This window comes from Pieris napi, chromosome 14 (genome assembly GCF_905475465.1).
Source record: "Pieris napi chromosome 14, ilPieNapi1.2, whole genome shotgun sequence".
Classification (NCBI taxonomy): Eukaryota; Metazoa; Arthropoda; class Insecta; order Lepidoptera; family Pieridae; genus Pieris; species Pieris napi.
The window spans coordinates 7,571,871-7,589,089 of record NC_062247.1 but is presented as its reverse complement, the minus strand read 5'-3'; the positions used below and the strand labels follow the sequence as shown (position 1 = coordinate 7,589,089).

Here is a 17,219-nt window from a genome sequence, read left to right as displayed (position 1 = left end):
TTCACAGTAGGTACTAATTACTTAAACAAAATGGTTAGTAGATGAAACGCATATGTAAAGTAGAAAATCGTTTACAATACAATAATATAAAACATCGTAAAGCTAACACGTTCGTAAATTTGTTGTTTTTACTCAAAGGTAAATGTTGCCATGGCAGAAGGCAAGTGCGTTGCTGGCCATTTAGGAATTGGTACGCTATGAGTGTATGTTTTGTGTCAGTTAAGTACTAAAGTAGTTTGAAAAATTCTTAAATCAGTCTATGATTAAAACATCGAAAATATGTATTGTTAATCTCATAAATTGCAATTTATACTTTTTTGTCTTTGTTGGGCTCTCATGATATACACTCTTGTTTATATAGAGAAAAGAATATCTTTAAGTTTTAATTATACGAGTAAAATGTTCACTCGACATTGTATAATTATAATGTATTATCACTTGTTATTAATAATAATGATAATACACACGTGATCAACATTATAAATTATAATGCACCTTAGTGCTTGCTGTTTTACATGCATGCATGATAATACAATATCAATATTTAATAAACCTAAATATATGTTAATAAAAATGAATCGCAAAATATGTTGCGAAGCGCAAAATTTGAAGACGTCGTGACCAATTCGAGTATTTTTTTTTAAATTTTAAATGTAGAGAATTTAAAATAATGAAAAATTAAGTGTCATATTTTAGTACTTAGGTTTTATTCCGTAAAAGTGAGTAGTTTCTATGGGGTAAATAGCAAAATGATCCATATGTTGGTATGGAGCTATTAAAAAAGGCAGCTACATTTCAAATAAATCTATATATATGTACATACATATATATAAAATGAATCTTACTTCATCGATTTTACTGTCTTACTCATCTGTTTCTTAAAAAAACTTAAAAATCAATCTGACTCAACGCAAAAATACTCTGTTAAAAGAGTCCAATTTGACTAATTTAGTTTTTATGAATAAATCTAGTGTTGATGGTTTTTTAAAAGAATACCAATCTAAAGAGCATTTTCAATTATTTGAGTTCCTTTTAAATAGTCCGTGTGGTTCACACGTAAACACGCAAAATATAAACTATTATAACTGATAGATAACCTCCCTGACATTTAGCCGGCAATATGTCATCGAGAATTTAACAAAATATTTACGATTCATATGTCATATGTCAAATCTCAAAATGTTTATTTTCAAGACGTTTTCATAGACTAAAATTTAGACGATGTACTAAACCAATCACTCTTGAATCATTTTAAAAAACAAGTATAGGAGTGGGTGCCGCTTGGACGGAATGGAAAGATGGAACGGAAATAAATAGCAAGATGATTAAGATGGCGCCCCACTGCACAGTTTTTCAAGCTGAATTGACGGCACTACGAAACGCGACTAGCCACATAAATAAAAATAAGCGTGACGCTAAAATATACAGTGATTCTAGGTCAGCATTAGATGCTATTGTGAGTGGACGATCTCTCGATCCCCAGGTAGCCGAGATCCGCCGGAGCCTGGAAGAGTGCCGCAAAAGAGGAACTCATATAAGCCTCTTCTGGGTAAAGGCGCACGTTGGTACGCCAGGGAACGAGAGGGCGGACACGTTAGCAAAAGAAGCGGCGGAAAGACTAAGGTCAAAACCTGAATACGCCGCATACCCCCTGTCATATGTAAAACATCAGATAAGGCAAAAGACTCTAGATGTATGGAATGAACGCTACCTGGGGGGTGAAACAGCTGGAACTACAAAATTATTCATCGCAAATGTTAGAACTGCGTACAAATTAATAAAAGAGAAGCGTTTCACACCCCAGATGGCGCAAATTCTTACAGGGCACGGAGCCTTTGCACATTACCTTCATAGGTTTAAAATTAGGACAAGCCCAGCATGTGACTGCGGCGATGAAGAACAAACAGTAGAACATGTGCTCCTACATTGCCCTATATTCGCATCGTCCAGGCACGACCTGGAGCAACAAATGCAGATGACTGTAGACCGTAACGGCCTACAGGACATGCCGTGCCTGGAACGGTTCTGCGATAAAATTGTGGAATATATAAAGGCGGCAAACAAAACCCCAAGAACGGGTCTCGCGAGGAATTGCGTCCCGGCTCGCCCATGAATATTGTAAACAAAAATATTACAGATGTAGCAGGGGCGTCTTTCGCGAGACGTGTGATGTGCAAAGGTCCCTGGACACAATGGCAGGGGAGTAGAAAAGTGATATATTTAAAAAAAAAAAAAATCATTTTAAAAAAGGTGACGAAACATTCTTAACTATTTAGGCAATGATTAATGACAACCGATTTCTATTTTATCTAATATTTGTGGTTAAATTTGTAGTAATCGAGATTAAATTTTTTTAATTGAGCTAATTTGGTGGTTAAGTGCAGGGTACAGGTGCGACTATGTGATAGATGAGGCTAGAGAGAATACTAACAAGGATTATCTATGTAATCTACAGTAATAATGTCTTGTATTGCTAAGTATTATAAAATTATTTTAACGACGCAAATTATTAGTACGTGAATAAATTAAACAAGGAAATATCAAAAGAAATAATATCAAGGACAATCTATCTAGTGATACTGATGATTCAAAATAACATGTTTCATTAACTGTCGTCCATATTCTTTCATAGACTTTTGACGGTTACGCATTTGCGTTCTTTAGATATTTTTGAATTTAGAATAAGAGACTCCGAAGACATTATGGTTCGCTAATATTGGTTGTAAATTGAAGATCAAGATCGAGATCGCCTGGGGCCTTCGAGCTGGAAGTCGCTTGCTTCCTCCAAAAGAGCGGGAAATATTTTTTTTAAAACAAATGTTTGCCTAGTGGCTTTAGCGTGCGACTCTCATCCCTGAGGTCGTAGGTTCGATCTCCGGCTTGCACCAATGGACTTTCTTTCTATGTGCGCATTTAACATTCGCTCGAACGGTGAAGGAAAACATCGTGAGAAAACCGACATGTCTTAGACTTACTTATTAGATTGAAATATGATCATGAAACAGATTTAGAAATCTGAGGCCCAGATCTAAAGAGGTTGTAGCGCCACTGATGTATTTTTGTTTTATAAAAACAAGTATTTACCGACCTCAAAGAGTTTAAAGATTGACAACACTACTATTGCTACGTTTTTGGAGTTTTTAAAAGTATATTTCACTATGTGGTGAAACTGAAAAAAGAAATAACATTTTATAATTCTTCATTCAACAAAACCTTGGAATTAAATTTAATAAAAGTACATAAATATAATCATTGTTCGTAATCCATTGAATGCGCTACTGTTTTAGAAATAAAAATGGGGTCATTCACCGCTCGAAGGTCAACACCATACGAGTGACCTATCAGCTGTTAATTGATGATGATGATGGTCTATATGGATATATAGAAGGATATATATTGCGTGTTTGTTTTACAAGAAAACCTATTATTATGCAAAAAAAAAAACCAAATTGTCTAAATTACATTTGAGTAAATGTAATATTACATTGTCATATTTACATTTATTTACATTTGAGTAAATAGCGCTATAGGAAAAAGAAATTTAAAATTGACATACTATATCCTACTAATATTATAAACGCGAAAGTTTGTAAGTATGGATTGATGTTTGTTTCTCTTTCACGTAAAAATTACTGAATGGATTTTAATTAAACATAACAATAATATAGCTTATACATCAGAATCACACATATTTAATTATATCTTTATAAAGATATTGTGTAAATTGTTCAAAATATCAAATAATTAGGAAATTTCTACCATCTGCGAGCTATTCTGGCGTGCACTGGCAAAACCGCTAGAGGTACACATATTATGTAATGTATGATGGAAATGTTTTTCTTAAATAGTGCTACAAATAAGCCCACTACAGTATATATCTATATCTTAATAGTGTAAGCCATTATAGCCGAAATAGTGAACCATACCTAAAAAGTAAAAATATATAAAATATGTCTTTCACGCTACATCATTTGGACAAATATTATATTAATCCTGCACAGACGAAGTCGCCGGCACCAGCTAGTTAAACATAAAAGCACACTTACGCTTGAATTAAAAAAAAAGAGAGGCTGGTAATATTCACCAGAATGATGATGTCACGGTGACGTATATCTCTTATGAACGTCAAAAAAGAAATACATATTAAATGCTTCTAATTTTACATTTACTGCCAGTTCTCAAATCAAGGGCGTAGAAGAGAAGAGAAGAACTGGGGATAAACTGTTTACACAATGTTTGTATCTATTACGACTCACCAATTACACAGTACATAAACCAATCTATACAAATAATGCAATGAAAAATCAATGGAAAACTAGAGCAATGCTAGGGTGCTGAACAGAAGCACGAATATTTAAGTATCAGACCAAATTAAAATGTGATCTCCGTGGTGTAGGTTTAACGGAAATTCGTTTCTTTCACATCTGGAAGGGCTTCGTTATAAATTAAAAATAGAAGTTGAATAAATAATAGTTTAAAAAAAACTAAAAAACACGCTTTTAGAGCACATCAAATTAAAAAGTGAAAAATAATTCCCAATTTAGGCTGAAAATGGTAATGAACAAAAAATACTGGTATTATTGTGAAAAAGCGTGGGTTGGAAAAATATGGCACAGAGTTTTTTGAAACTATTATTTATTTTTTATTTTTTAGTTAATTTTTTTAATTTTTTAATTTTTTTTTTCGGATTATTGCATCGTCATCGATCTTTGACAGATGCGCAAAGTTTGAATTAAATCTGTCCGTTAAAAGTGGGTCAAAATCGAGTCCGAAGGAGTCGGTTACATACATACATACATACAGCTGAAGCTAATATAAAGCGTGTAAAAATTATAAATAGAAGTGGTATAAAATAACCACAAAGCCATCGCCGGTATAAAATAATTAAAACAACTGCTCAAATAAATAATGCTCAAATACCTAAACATTATTCAAGTCATAAACCGCTTGCGGTTATTAAGAAGCTTATTGCAGTAAGCACATTAATGTTTTTAAACGCCAAAGTACAAGTTCTAAAGGCGTCTTAAGTGTTTCACGAAGACGATATTAATTTTAATTAAATCAATTTTACAATTATTATTGAATTTGATATTATTCACGGATAGATCATAGGTTCACTAACTCCTGTAAATTAGGAGCGGTTGGTTGGTTTATAGAATATTTTTCTTATATAAATGTCTGGGAAAGGAAACCAATTGTTGTATACTATTGAAAGATAATTTTAAATTTAAGGGTCTGTTTCACAATGTACGGATAAGTTCTACATTAGCTATTTATTACTTATTGGTAGGATAAACACTATTGTTGCGTTTCACGACTGACAGATAGCGCTATTCGTCACATATAGTCCATCATTAGCACTGCTATGAGTCCGATGAAGTGACAAGCACAACTTATCTTCCAAATAATTGGTGTGTTGCATAGCTATTTGGTACTTTATCCATACATTGTGAAACAGACCCTAAATCTATAAAATTTGTTACTAGTAGATAAATATATATTATGTAAAAGTTTTTAAGTTATATTTGATAAACCAATGATAATTAAAACTTAATTAAGTATATACAGCGACCGATTATAATTCGTGTCATTAATAGCTCCTAAAAAAACTATTTACAACTTTCAATATAAGACGTAAAACCAAATAATATACAGCGACCATCTTAAACTTTGTAAAAAACACTAGGGCACAATTATTTAGGAATATTCGAATATACAAACTAAAAACTGTTTATTGCTAACACGTATCACATCACACACGTAACTCTGTATAGATGTATCGCGTTACTACCAATTTAGTTCGGCATTGCGAGGACTATAGATGGTAGGGACACGTATATGGGATTAGAGAATATCATGTTTGACCTACTAATTCTGATGTTCAAGCATTTAAAACTCGCCAAGTATGACATAATTTAGTTAATAAATATAAAAACGCATTGGTTTTCGAATCCGACGGATTTCAAACCGTTGGCCGCAAGAAGAAGCGATCGACCAACGGCGGTCCTCCCACCAAAAGGCCAACCCAGATTCGACATAGCGAAGGTGTTCGACAAGGTCTAGCACAACGGCTTGGTTTAAAGCTCTACCACCTTCAAGTGCCACAAAGTCTCGTCTCGCTATCGTGTAGAGGGAACGTGTTCTTTTCCTTGACCCATCGGGGCCTGAGACCCTCAAGGCTCGGTCCTCGCGCCCCTCCTATTCACGCTGTTTACCGACGACATCCATCGTAGGAGTCACGCTAGATAGCGGCATGCACTTCATATGTAAGCACATAGCCACCGTTCGCAAGAAGGCCTCTTTTGTCCTCTTTCGCCTCTATTTCCTCCGGAATAAAAGCAGTCACATATCTTTAGACATAAGGTGACATTGTACAAGGCCTGTTACGACAGTGCATGACCTATGCTAACATAGTCTTCGCGCATTGTGCACCCTCCCATATCCACCGGCAACGGTCGCTTCAGACGCGATTCATTAGAATCGAGACCGGTGCGCCCTTCTACGTGAGAAATGTCGATCTCCATCACAACCTGCAGCTCCCTACCATAGCCCAATGGATGAAGTTCCACACGCCACTTCGACAAGGCTAAACATCATCCCAACCCGTTGGTGCGTGAAAGCATTAATTATTACCCCTTCCCGACAAAAAAGGCCCCGACATGTCCTATCGAACGGATGAGCCAATCACGATAGCTAATGACAAATTAGCTATCGTGAAAAAGAAAAGTCAAAATCAGATTTGGGTAAAAAACCGCCTTCACCGGGGAAGCTCACTCCAGTAAGCTTCCGTCCAGGCTATTGACCACCCCGCGACGGCCCAAGCCGAGTCTCGCAGGAGACCCCCTTGCGCTAGACGCGGGAAATCGCCCATTCCGGCCGAGCTACGCTCGCCGGAACAGCCCGAGCTGAGCTGTAAAGGCCCTTAAGGCAAAGGGCGAGAATTCATTTAAAAAAGCGATCTTCACCACGTGCGTAAGTAACAAGAAAAATACATTTGCATAGCTGGATTTCGAACGCACAACGTCAAGGTCGTATGCTTAATCATACTGCTCAAAGTTTTATCTTAAGTATAAAATAAAATTCCTCTAGTTATGGAAAGAATTCTCAATAAATTTGTTGTTCACCTTACGTTTACTAATTGATAAGTTATTTAATGACATAACCCATTGGAATACGATTCAAGCTTATCTTATTTATAATAGTATTTTAATTGTTTTTAAAACGTTTTTTGTTCTAAATTAAAAGGAAATATTATTATAATTGCAGTAACAAACTAGTATTTTCTTTTGTAGAATACACACGATTCTGTTAGGTTAGGTTGAAGACGAAAGTGATAATTAAAAGAAGGTGCGTACCTAAAGTACCTTGTTATAGGCATTAGGACTAAAATTCCCTTTGTATGACTCGGATAAATAGCTAAGTTGTACGGGTTCAGATATCGACGCGTAATTAACGATATTTTTTTTAGTTATATGTACTCAAATTTCGGGTGAAGAAATCTCCATAATAAAGAATGAAGTATTATTGTCAAGTCTAAATTTGTTGTCGCATTGGGGATTTTGTTACAACTTTACAAGGTTAAGGACCCTAAGATAAAAATAAATCGAGACATTCAATTTATACCCAGTTTGAATAATAAACAAATTTTATTGCCCTTGTGGACATTTTGCAGTTATTGTTTTCATTATAAATATATAATTAAAAATTGACATTCAAACATTACTAAGACTTTTGAAGTTTATGTTCATTGTTTCATGTAACAAACATTTGAAGTTTATTTCCTTGTTTTTTTTATATTTTTATTTGATTGTTATATATTTCCACGTTGATGTCCGTTGTTCCACAACTGAGCTGGAACGGTAACCTGCTGCCCGTCGAGATATTCTTGTAACAATTCGACGAAGGGTCCTTCCAAATAAGGGCGTACTTATTCTCTTCTATACTTTTCTGGTATTATAAACACATATTGTTATATGTTTTGATATATGGCACTTGGAGCTGTCAGTCCAAAAACTGTGGGTTCACTGATCAGCTTGTTGGCTAAAGTTTCTTTTTAGTGTGTTGCTTAATTTCAACCATCATTTTTTTTCTTGATTAAAATTATTGTTAGGCCAGATAAGGCTAACAAATTAAATGGATCTTGCTCCGTAATAAATCGAAGGTGGACTTGTTTTCACACAACTCTTTTGAACTCGATTTAATATTGACTTTAAATAATAATATCTTAGTAAGATATATTTTATAAATTTCTTAAGCCTTTAAAAGAGACAAAAGTTTGGCGGCAGGTCACATCTAATAGACCTGAACAATTAACTTCAATAGCAGTTTATTCCAAGTTTGAGAATGTTATTAAACTACAATCGATTAAGGTTTCGTCGTTTGATTTATGGTCCATAATAACACTTTTTGTCTAACTTCTATAACTAATCAAACATAGGTACAGGTTATCATTAAAGTAAAATTTAATTGTAATTCATAAAATGATTTTAAATTAAGAGGTAATTACTCTTCATAAGAACATAAATGTAAATTAAACATTATGAATACAGATTCCAAACGCTAAACTTAAGTAATTAACAAAAAAAATTATTAAAATATTAATTTCGAATTGATAATATCACACAGTTTAAAATAAGTTAATTAAATCTCACTTATCCTATTTTGACATTGATCTTAAAATTGCATAATAGAGTTAAGATCTTACAAGGATAAGTCGATAATTCTTCCTTCCTTAAAACTAAGTAGATTAAATGATTGATTTAATTTAATTTGTACTGTGAGTAGATTAGAATATTATTCGTTTACCATACATCTCGTTATTTGTATGAAATGTCTATCCGTAAGAACTATCAAAACTGAGATTATAGTAATGACTTAAGCGGGCCATAGACGGGACCGCATGTTGCAGTCAAGACCGACTGTAAAAAAAATTGTCCCAATTCTTCTTCTTCTGGTGCCACTTTATTGTTAAAGGTTGGCTGTTAACAACTTGAATTGCCGGGTATCTTGCGCTAGTCTTTAAAGTTCCTCGGCGGATGTGATGCCGGTCCATTCCCATACGTGTCGCAACCACGACTTCTTCCTTCCACCAGCCCTCTATTTGGGGCTCAAATTTCCGTATAGTGATCTCTCCGGGTTACCGGGTCCGTCTACCGGGTTTCCTCTTGCCACCAGGTTGTGAGTTCAGTAAGGACCTTGGGGTTCTGTCGTTCGCCATTCGATGCACATGTCCCAGCCGCTTGAGCCCGTTGCACTTTATCAATTGGACGATGTTGGCCTCGTCTAGGATGTTATAAAGTTCTTCATTGTAGCGAATACGCCAAACACTGTTCTTCTTATCTCAATATTCCCATTAAAAACTTAATGTTCTAGTTTTATATATTTTAATCTAGTTTAATCTCATTCATGTTGGTATTTAAAATTATAACTAAAACTAGGTCCCTTAGCTGGCTACAAATTATCTGTGTAGGTTACGTAATATTCCTTATGGAGTCAGAGGTCACGCAACTCGCAAGGCATTTTAGATTTTAGTAGAACAATCTTACATAAATATGTACTACGTTTATACTCGTAGTAACGTGTTTTCCGTCAATAAAAAATCAAGCAGAGTAACTTGCAAAAATCCTAGACATATTGATACAAATTCCTTGCATATAAAATAGTTCTTATTTGTTCAAGGCGTGGCATGAATGAAATGTATAATCTGGTTTCATATAATTTATGATATAAAATGTTTGTCATTGACATACTATGTAAAGTAAAAATCTATTGATTTAAGTATTTATATAATAAAACATATCGCAACTTATTAAATCTCTTAGGGTTTTGGTTCTTTTTAAAGTGTTAGAAATCCATAGATTAATCTGATACCTCAATTTGTGTGCATCAAGTGCATGACTGACAAATCGTCAATTGTTTCACCTAAGACACCGGCTTCCTCACGATGTGTCAGCCACAGCTCTTGCTTACTTAGCGTACGTAAAATGCGTGTCCGGTTTGGTTTATACATTAGGTGCAGACATGCATGATACATCCTTCTTTCCATCCTTTATGGGTCTTGGCCTCTTCCACAATAAACGTCCTCTGGTCACGACCCTTGGCGACTTCCAGTTCCTATACTTCCCCATTACTCCTAAGTCCTCTTTGGTGCAATCTTTACAGCTCTGCGCCGGCCTTTTGGCCTTTACAGCTGTGGCGTCCACTGACTCATGGTTTTCGCCCTGGTCTCCGGCATTGACTCCAAGAGGCCCACCTCAATCTCTGGGTCTTAATCTCCCTCAAAGCACTGACTATGTTTTCACGTGTTCACCAGGTGTCGATATTTACCATCACCCAAATAGCCTTCTCAGAACTTGCCACATATTAGGTACATACGTTTTAAATAGGTCTGTGTTATAAATGTAGGAATACTAGAAAAGAGATAATCTAATCAATTATTTCTCGTATAATCCGGATTATTCTATAATGTATATCAATAAAATTAATACGAAATGTCACCAAATGCCACTTGTCTGTTTTCAAGGAAATTGTATTTTTATTTATCACGGTTTGACGTAGGTTTGCATATTTTAATTGATTCTATATTAATGCATTGTCCATTATAACTGGTAGTATAAAACTTTTTGTTTTTTTTTTAAATTTTAAATCACTTATCTTAATATATATAAATTACGTGTCACGTTGTTTGTCCGGTATGGACTCCTAAGCTACTGAGCCGATTTCAATCAAATTTGAACACCGTGTGCAGTTTGATCCAACTTAAAAGATAGGATAGCTTACATCTCAATTTATACCCGGAATATTATTTTATTGCAAAATATTTGTTTATTATTTGACAGTCACAATTCTAACAGATGGCGCTGTGTTGAAAGTACCAACGTTTCACATAAGCTACAATTTAATGGCATAACCACCAAAAAAGCATGGTGGTCCCCATGACTGGTGTTCTCCTACCGTTTCCCTTGAATAGGTTACTACTATGTAATATAACTAAAACTTTAGCCACAGCAACGCTTGGCTGGTCTGCTAGTTAATTATATGCAACGATATATCCAAAGAAGCAGTGTTGCCCACTAGGGGCATCTAGATCTCTCTCATGTCGTAGGTATCATCCCCGACTGTGCACTAATGGACTTTCTGTCTAGGTGCGATTGAACATTCGATTGTACGGTGAAGGAAAACATCGTGAGGAAACCGGCATACCTTGGACCCAAATAGTCGACGATGTGTGAAAGCTACAGAAATCTGAGACCCAGACCTAATACATTGTAGCGCCTTTGGTATTTGCATAGTGGCAAGTATCAAATACTTTTTATTAGAAGTACCATTCATCACGTCTCATTAATACTATTTGCGAATTTATTGAAGGGTTACAGTGGCGCAATTCTCTGTAATATAATTATAATACTATCCAATAATAAACGAAGCATTTGGAACGATGTGAGAAAACAAGATGAAGAAAATGTTTAAGCGTAAAAATCAACGATCATATTATCATTGAACCATTTACAAAAATGTGAAGCCATCAAGGGCCATATGGCACACTTTATAGAAAAACGATTCGTTACAATTACGTCTAGTATAATTATAGAACCCGAGCGTGACTTTATCAGCGTCAACATAAAAAACAAAATTAATTATAAATATGGGTTAAGGTTGTAAATCAAAAGTAATTTTATTCTAATAAAAACTTGCGTTTGATAATCAGCTAGCAGGTTAAGGTCCATATTCTTATAGACGTCTCAAGTCACTGTGAGTTGAGCATGGTCAAGTATATGTCTAACTTCGAATAGAAAAAAAAAATTACAACATTTCAAACTAGATTTAAGCGTGGGTTGTCGTTGTCGTTGAATAGATATACCTTTAGGCAAAAGCCACGATTTGGTAGCCATAGACAACTTTGTATACTACTGAAAAATTTAGGTAACTCTAGTTTTATTTTTGGTTGTATGTCTAATTTTTTACCCTGATAGATTGTTTATGTTCTAATATAATTGATGTGCATGTGTATGTGTTTAAAATTTGTGATGCCATATCTTCTTGTATTTTTCATGCATACACGTTGTTTTAGAAAATATAAATAATAATAATAATGTTATATTTAAACTTATACATATCTATATAGGGTAAACACACAACTGATTAATTATTCATTTTTAAAGACAAGCAGATGTTATACCTTCCAAACAATTATTTCTCCGATCGATTCCTATACCTGCCTCCAAAACGATTATCCTTAGATATAAGTCATTAAATCTTTCAGTTTCTTCACTGATAAATAAAGTATTAAAAAGGTATGTTATGAAATTGTCATATACTAATAAAATGACCATTTTATGCTAATTAATAATTTACATAATACGAAACACTTATATACACAATAGTAAGTATATCTTTTACTTATAATAAATATATTTTTTCATTTAGTTTTTACAGAAATTACAAGATATTTATATGTGTATTATAGTAATGATTAAATTCGGTTTTGTAAACTTGGTATTATAATAACTGGGCATTAAGTTTTAAATCGAATAATGTACCCACCACAAGTTTTGTTGAAGCGTAAGGAACTACAAGAAAAGTAAAAAAAGAACGCAAACTCGGGAAAAATGTTGTATTACGCTACGATAAAATAGTTACATTGCCGGGTAACCCCAAAAATAAACACTACGTAACGGACACTAGGAAACAAAAACGAAATTTGTCAAATTCTCCTGAAAACCCTACCACCGTGATCAGTGAAGACAACATCAAACAAATATCGAAGAAAAATAAGACCTCCTACATATACAACACAACACACAATAAAGGGTCGGAGTCAAGCCCGACTGGAGAATACGCATCACCAAAGAACGAGCAAAGAAAGCCCAATCTCCCAATACGGCTGGTCACCGCGGGGGATAATGACTACAACTCCTCAATCTCCACTACAAAATGGAGGAGGCCTTTACCCGTAGAGGGGTCCATAATGATTTATAAAAATGAATTTTGATTCTGATTTTAATTCTTATTAAAAATTTATATACATTGAAATTATTAATAATGATTGGAATTTAAACTTAAGGATTGTAAATAGTAATATAGTATTTTTTAATGCATGCAAATATTATGTAATAATTAATCATATGATATACTTCTTTAATTCATTATGGAAATAAAGAGGCTATAATAATAATAATAAAATGTACCCATATAATTTAATTAAGTACAATATCACGTAATAAAATATATGTTATATAAATAAAATCACTTACCTAAGAAACGTATAGCACAGGCGACGTCAAATGAATGTTTGTAAACAAAGCTGTTTGACTAGATGCACGGGTGCAGCTTGGCCGCACTAAATATAACTACGAGATACTTACTCTGGCGGGGGTCTCGTTAGCTGTGGGTTAAAGATAAGGCATAATTTAGCTTCTATCTTGGCTGCATAATGCTCTTGTCAGCTATCTTTTTACGATCTGTCATTATAATCGAATGTAAGACTATAGTGACTACTCAGCGCACTTGGACTTAATAAAATTAGTTTAAAGTTAGCAAAGGTTTTGGCGTTAATAAAGGTATATCGAAGATGTCTTCCTACCGCAACGATGCCTCATAAAAATATTAAGGACAAGTATTAAATAACAATATTTCTAACTTGTATTAATTAATGTTATGTTAACTAAACGTATTAAATGTTTATTAATGTATATGATTTTTTGAAGTCACATAAATACTATTATAACTATGTGGAGTTAAATAGTTAACCTCTTTAGTAATCATTGAATATTTTGATCAAATTGGTCCACGGACAAATGAAGTTACAAAAGATTTAACATCACATTTTATACAGGAAGTATCTGTATAGTATTTATACCTTCCTTTAACAGACTTTAAAAACTTCTAGACTGATTATAGGTTGATTCAAGTTATGATAGTGTTACACTTTTTAGCCTGTAAAAGGAATGTCAAAAAACAGTGAACTAAAACCTATATCTGACAAGATATAAACTAATTTACATTAACTGGCAAATGCTTCATTCATCATTTTTGGCTATACGTAATTAGTTAGTGAACCTGTGCCTTCGAAACCAAAACAATAATATTAAATAAATATAAATTGCAGGCACTTATTCAACGAGATATATTTCTGTCGACAGTCTTAAGTATACTGTGGATAAGATAACAGCTAACTAAATATTATACGTTATATAAACGTCCCTTTTATTTTCCCAAAACAACATAGTATTGGTAAATCGAAACTTCAGCATACCTCTTATCAATATTAAATATACCTGATCGTTTGTTTTGATTTGTTTGTAATAGACAAAACATTTGTTTGATTTCGTACACTATTATATAATTTAAACGTTGAAAGTAAGTTTTAAGGACTGTGTATATATGAAGAAACTGTATAAATTAACAGAACAACAAATAAAAAATAAAAATAAGTCAGTGGCGCTACAACCTCTTTGAGTCTTGGCCTCAGATTTCTGAGTCTGTTTCATGGTAATTTTTAAATCTAATGGGCAAGTAGGTGATCAGCCTCCTGTGCTTGATACCCGCCGTCGACTTTTTGGTTCTAAGACATGTCGGTTTCCTTACGATGTTTTCCTTCACCGTTCGAGCAAATGTTAAATGCGCACATAGAAAGAAAGTTCATTGGTGCACAGCCGGGGATCGAACCTACGTCCTCAGGTATGAGAGTCGCACGCTGAAGCCACTAGGCCAACACTGCTCCACTGCATATGAAGTATTAGTTGTAAAAATGTAAAAATCATTGCAATTGGGCCGACCTTTTTTTAAGGCTAATGTATTCATGTCAATGATGATCAGCTTCATTTAACTGTCTCCTGGATCGAACCTAATTCCTGTGTGTGTAAAGTATGTGACCAAGAGAGCCACGAAAATGGATGTTTCATATTATGTTTTAAACGTATCCGTAAAAATCTATTAGCAAATAACACAGATGGACGTACTATAAAATTTTATTTTATTAATAAAAAATGAATTTCCAAAATATGTTAACACGTATAACTTCCGAACGACTGTACCAATTTTACAATTTGTTTTCATGTATTTTATTGTGCGGAAAAGGTTTTTATAAAATAGCATTTTTTAAAATCAAACAGAAATTTCTAAGATCTCATACTGAGAGGCGTAAGCGACTTAGAGATTAAACTGCGAGAGATCTTCAATATATGTATTGACAAACCCTATGACCGAATACTGCGGGTGAAACCACGTAGTCTCCACTCTCCAGCATATAACTAATCAATAGTTTGCTTACATATGTACTAACAGTACTTACCTAAATACTGTAGTTCCCACGTGTTTATAAAAACTATCCACTTGTTAGCACTGTGAAATTTTCCCGACAATTGTGTTTAAAGGTATTTGTTCTTATAAATTAAATCAATTTTGCAAGGCTTTTTAAAATTACATTAGCGTATTCATTGATAATCTTATGCCATTCATTAAACTATTATATCGCGGATAATGTGCTCGGCATTGGTTAATACTTATTGTTATCCAGATTAGTTGCTAATCTTATAATTTTTAAAGCCTGTAAAATGTTTCCGTATTTCTTAACATTGCCCAGCATGACGTTTCAGGCGATTACTTCGTAGCTTAAAAAAATAAGTATGTAATATAGCAAACTAAGATCGACATTAAGCAGGCATACTATTGACAGAACTTTATTAATACAAATAAAAAAAAATTAAGTGAAACTTGAGGCGCATGAGGGTAAAATGTTTACGGATTGTCACGAAGATATGCAGCGTTTTTGACGAAAGGGAGAGAGCCATTGAGACTGATGGAGAGAGAGAAGGGTGAATTACCTAACAGAAATTCTATTTTTTAAATTTCGTAAAGAGAATTTATTAAATATTAGTATTTTATATTTTATGCAAAATAATTTATTGAAATCTCAAAGGACGAATTGTAAATTAAAATGCCACGTGTTTTTATTATCGAAGAAATAAATTAAAAAATTAAGTTTCTTATTTTTATTAATTTTCACTTTTTATTAATGACACTTAATATTATAATGACCATTAAATTAATTAAATTCCTAACATATCCCCCTTTTTCCCTCCCTCTAAGTCTTGGAAATCTCAAGTTTTAGATTTGTAATCAAGAATAACTTCTTCATGGCTTATATTTATAAACATCAATAATCAAAAAAAGTACGTAGTTGAAATTTAACGATACTTTAGTGTTTGATCCATATCTATATAAAAATAATAAGAAAATCTCGCGACGATAGAAGTCTTCCTATTGGTTATAGAACAGACACATTTCTGCTATAGCAGTTGTATAGTATAATAATACTATACAACTATTATGATATACGTTTGTGAAACGTATACCTATGTGGTTGTTATAAAATAATTCTAGAAACAGAAAAAAAACTCGGATCTTTTGCAGCTTGTCATTGGTATATTCCAATAAGATTTTTTTCATTGTTATTTCGTTATTCGCCTTTCCTGTTAATGTCACTTACAAAACTCATTATGTTCCAACGTGTAATTAAATGTTTGAATTCCCCATTGAATACATTTCTTTACAAATCATTAGAAATGTAAATTTATTTTCCAAATATCAACAAGGTGATTGAAAAAGGTCTCGAGGGAAAGCAATTTTCTTCAGAAATTAATACTAAACAAATCCGATAATGGTTTTCTCCGTTTAAATACACTTGTAGGTAATAAAGAATGTTTGTATAGGGCGAGTAGGTATAACCTTAAGATGCATTAAGGCTGATACAATACTTCTAGTACACACGAAAGTCTACCTTCGTAAACCCAAATTTAAATTTATATAAAAATAGGCCATATCTAAGATATAACACGCACATATGTAATTGAAATACGTATTAATAAGCCAACCGATAGATTTTAGGTTAAATCAGGAAATATCTATTAACTAAACAGTATCAATTAAAAACTTCTTAATAATGTGATATGTCTAGGCTCCTGGGTTCTCGAAAGGATCTCTTAAGCGAAATTAGAGAATTATCACTAAATAAATTCAAAGCTCTCGTTAAACGTAAATTAATCAATAAAGCTTTATATAAATTTGACGAATTTATTAAATGATCCTAATCCTTGGGATTGATTTGCTCCAGTTCAGACAATTTGAATGACTCAAAACTTAGCGCTTAAAGAGTGGCGGAAAGTTTCTTGCTAGGGTTAATTTATCTTCGTTTTTTGTTTACCTATATGAATAAAGTT

The 17,219-nt window shown here is 33.5% G+C and overlaps 1 protein-coding gene across 1 annotated transcript in view; it reads right to left on the bottom strand.

Annotated features, from left to right (window-relative positions):
* Nucleotides 1-13,409, bottom strand: part of LOC125055929 (kynurenine formamidase) — a 28,681-nt gene extending 15,272 nt beyond the window's left edge. Inside the window, exon 1 of the mRNA XM_047658688.1 lies at nt 13,254-13,409. The gene's annotated coding sequence lies outside the window, so the exon portion shown is untranslated. The remainder of the gene's footprint in view (nt 1-13,253) is intronic.
* Nucleotides 13,410-17,219: the final 3,810 nt, after the last annotated feature.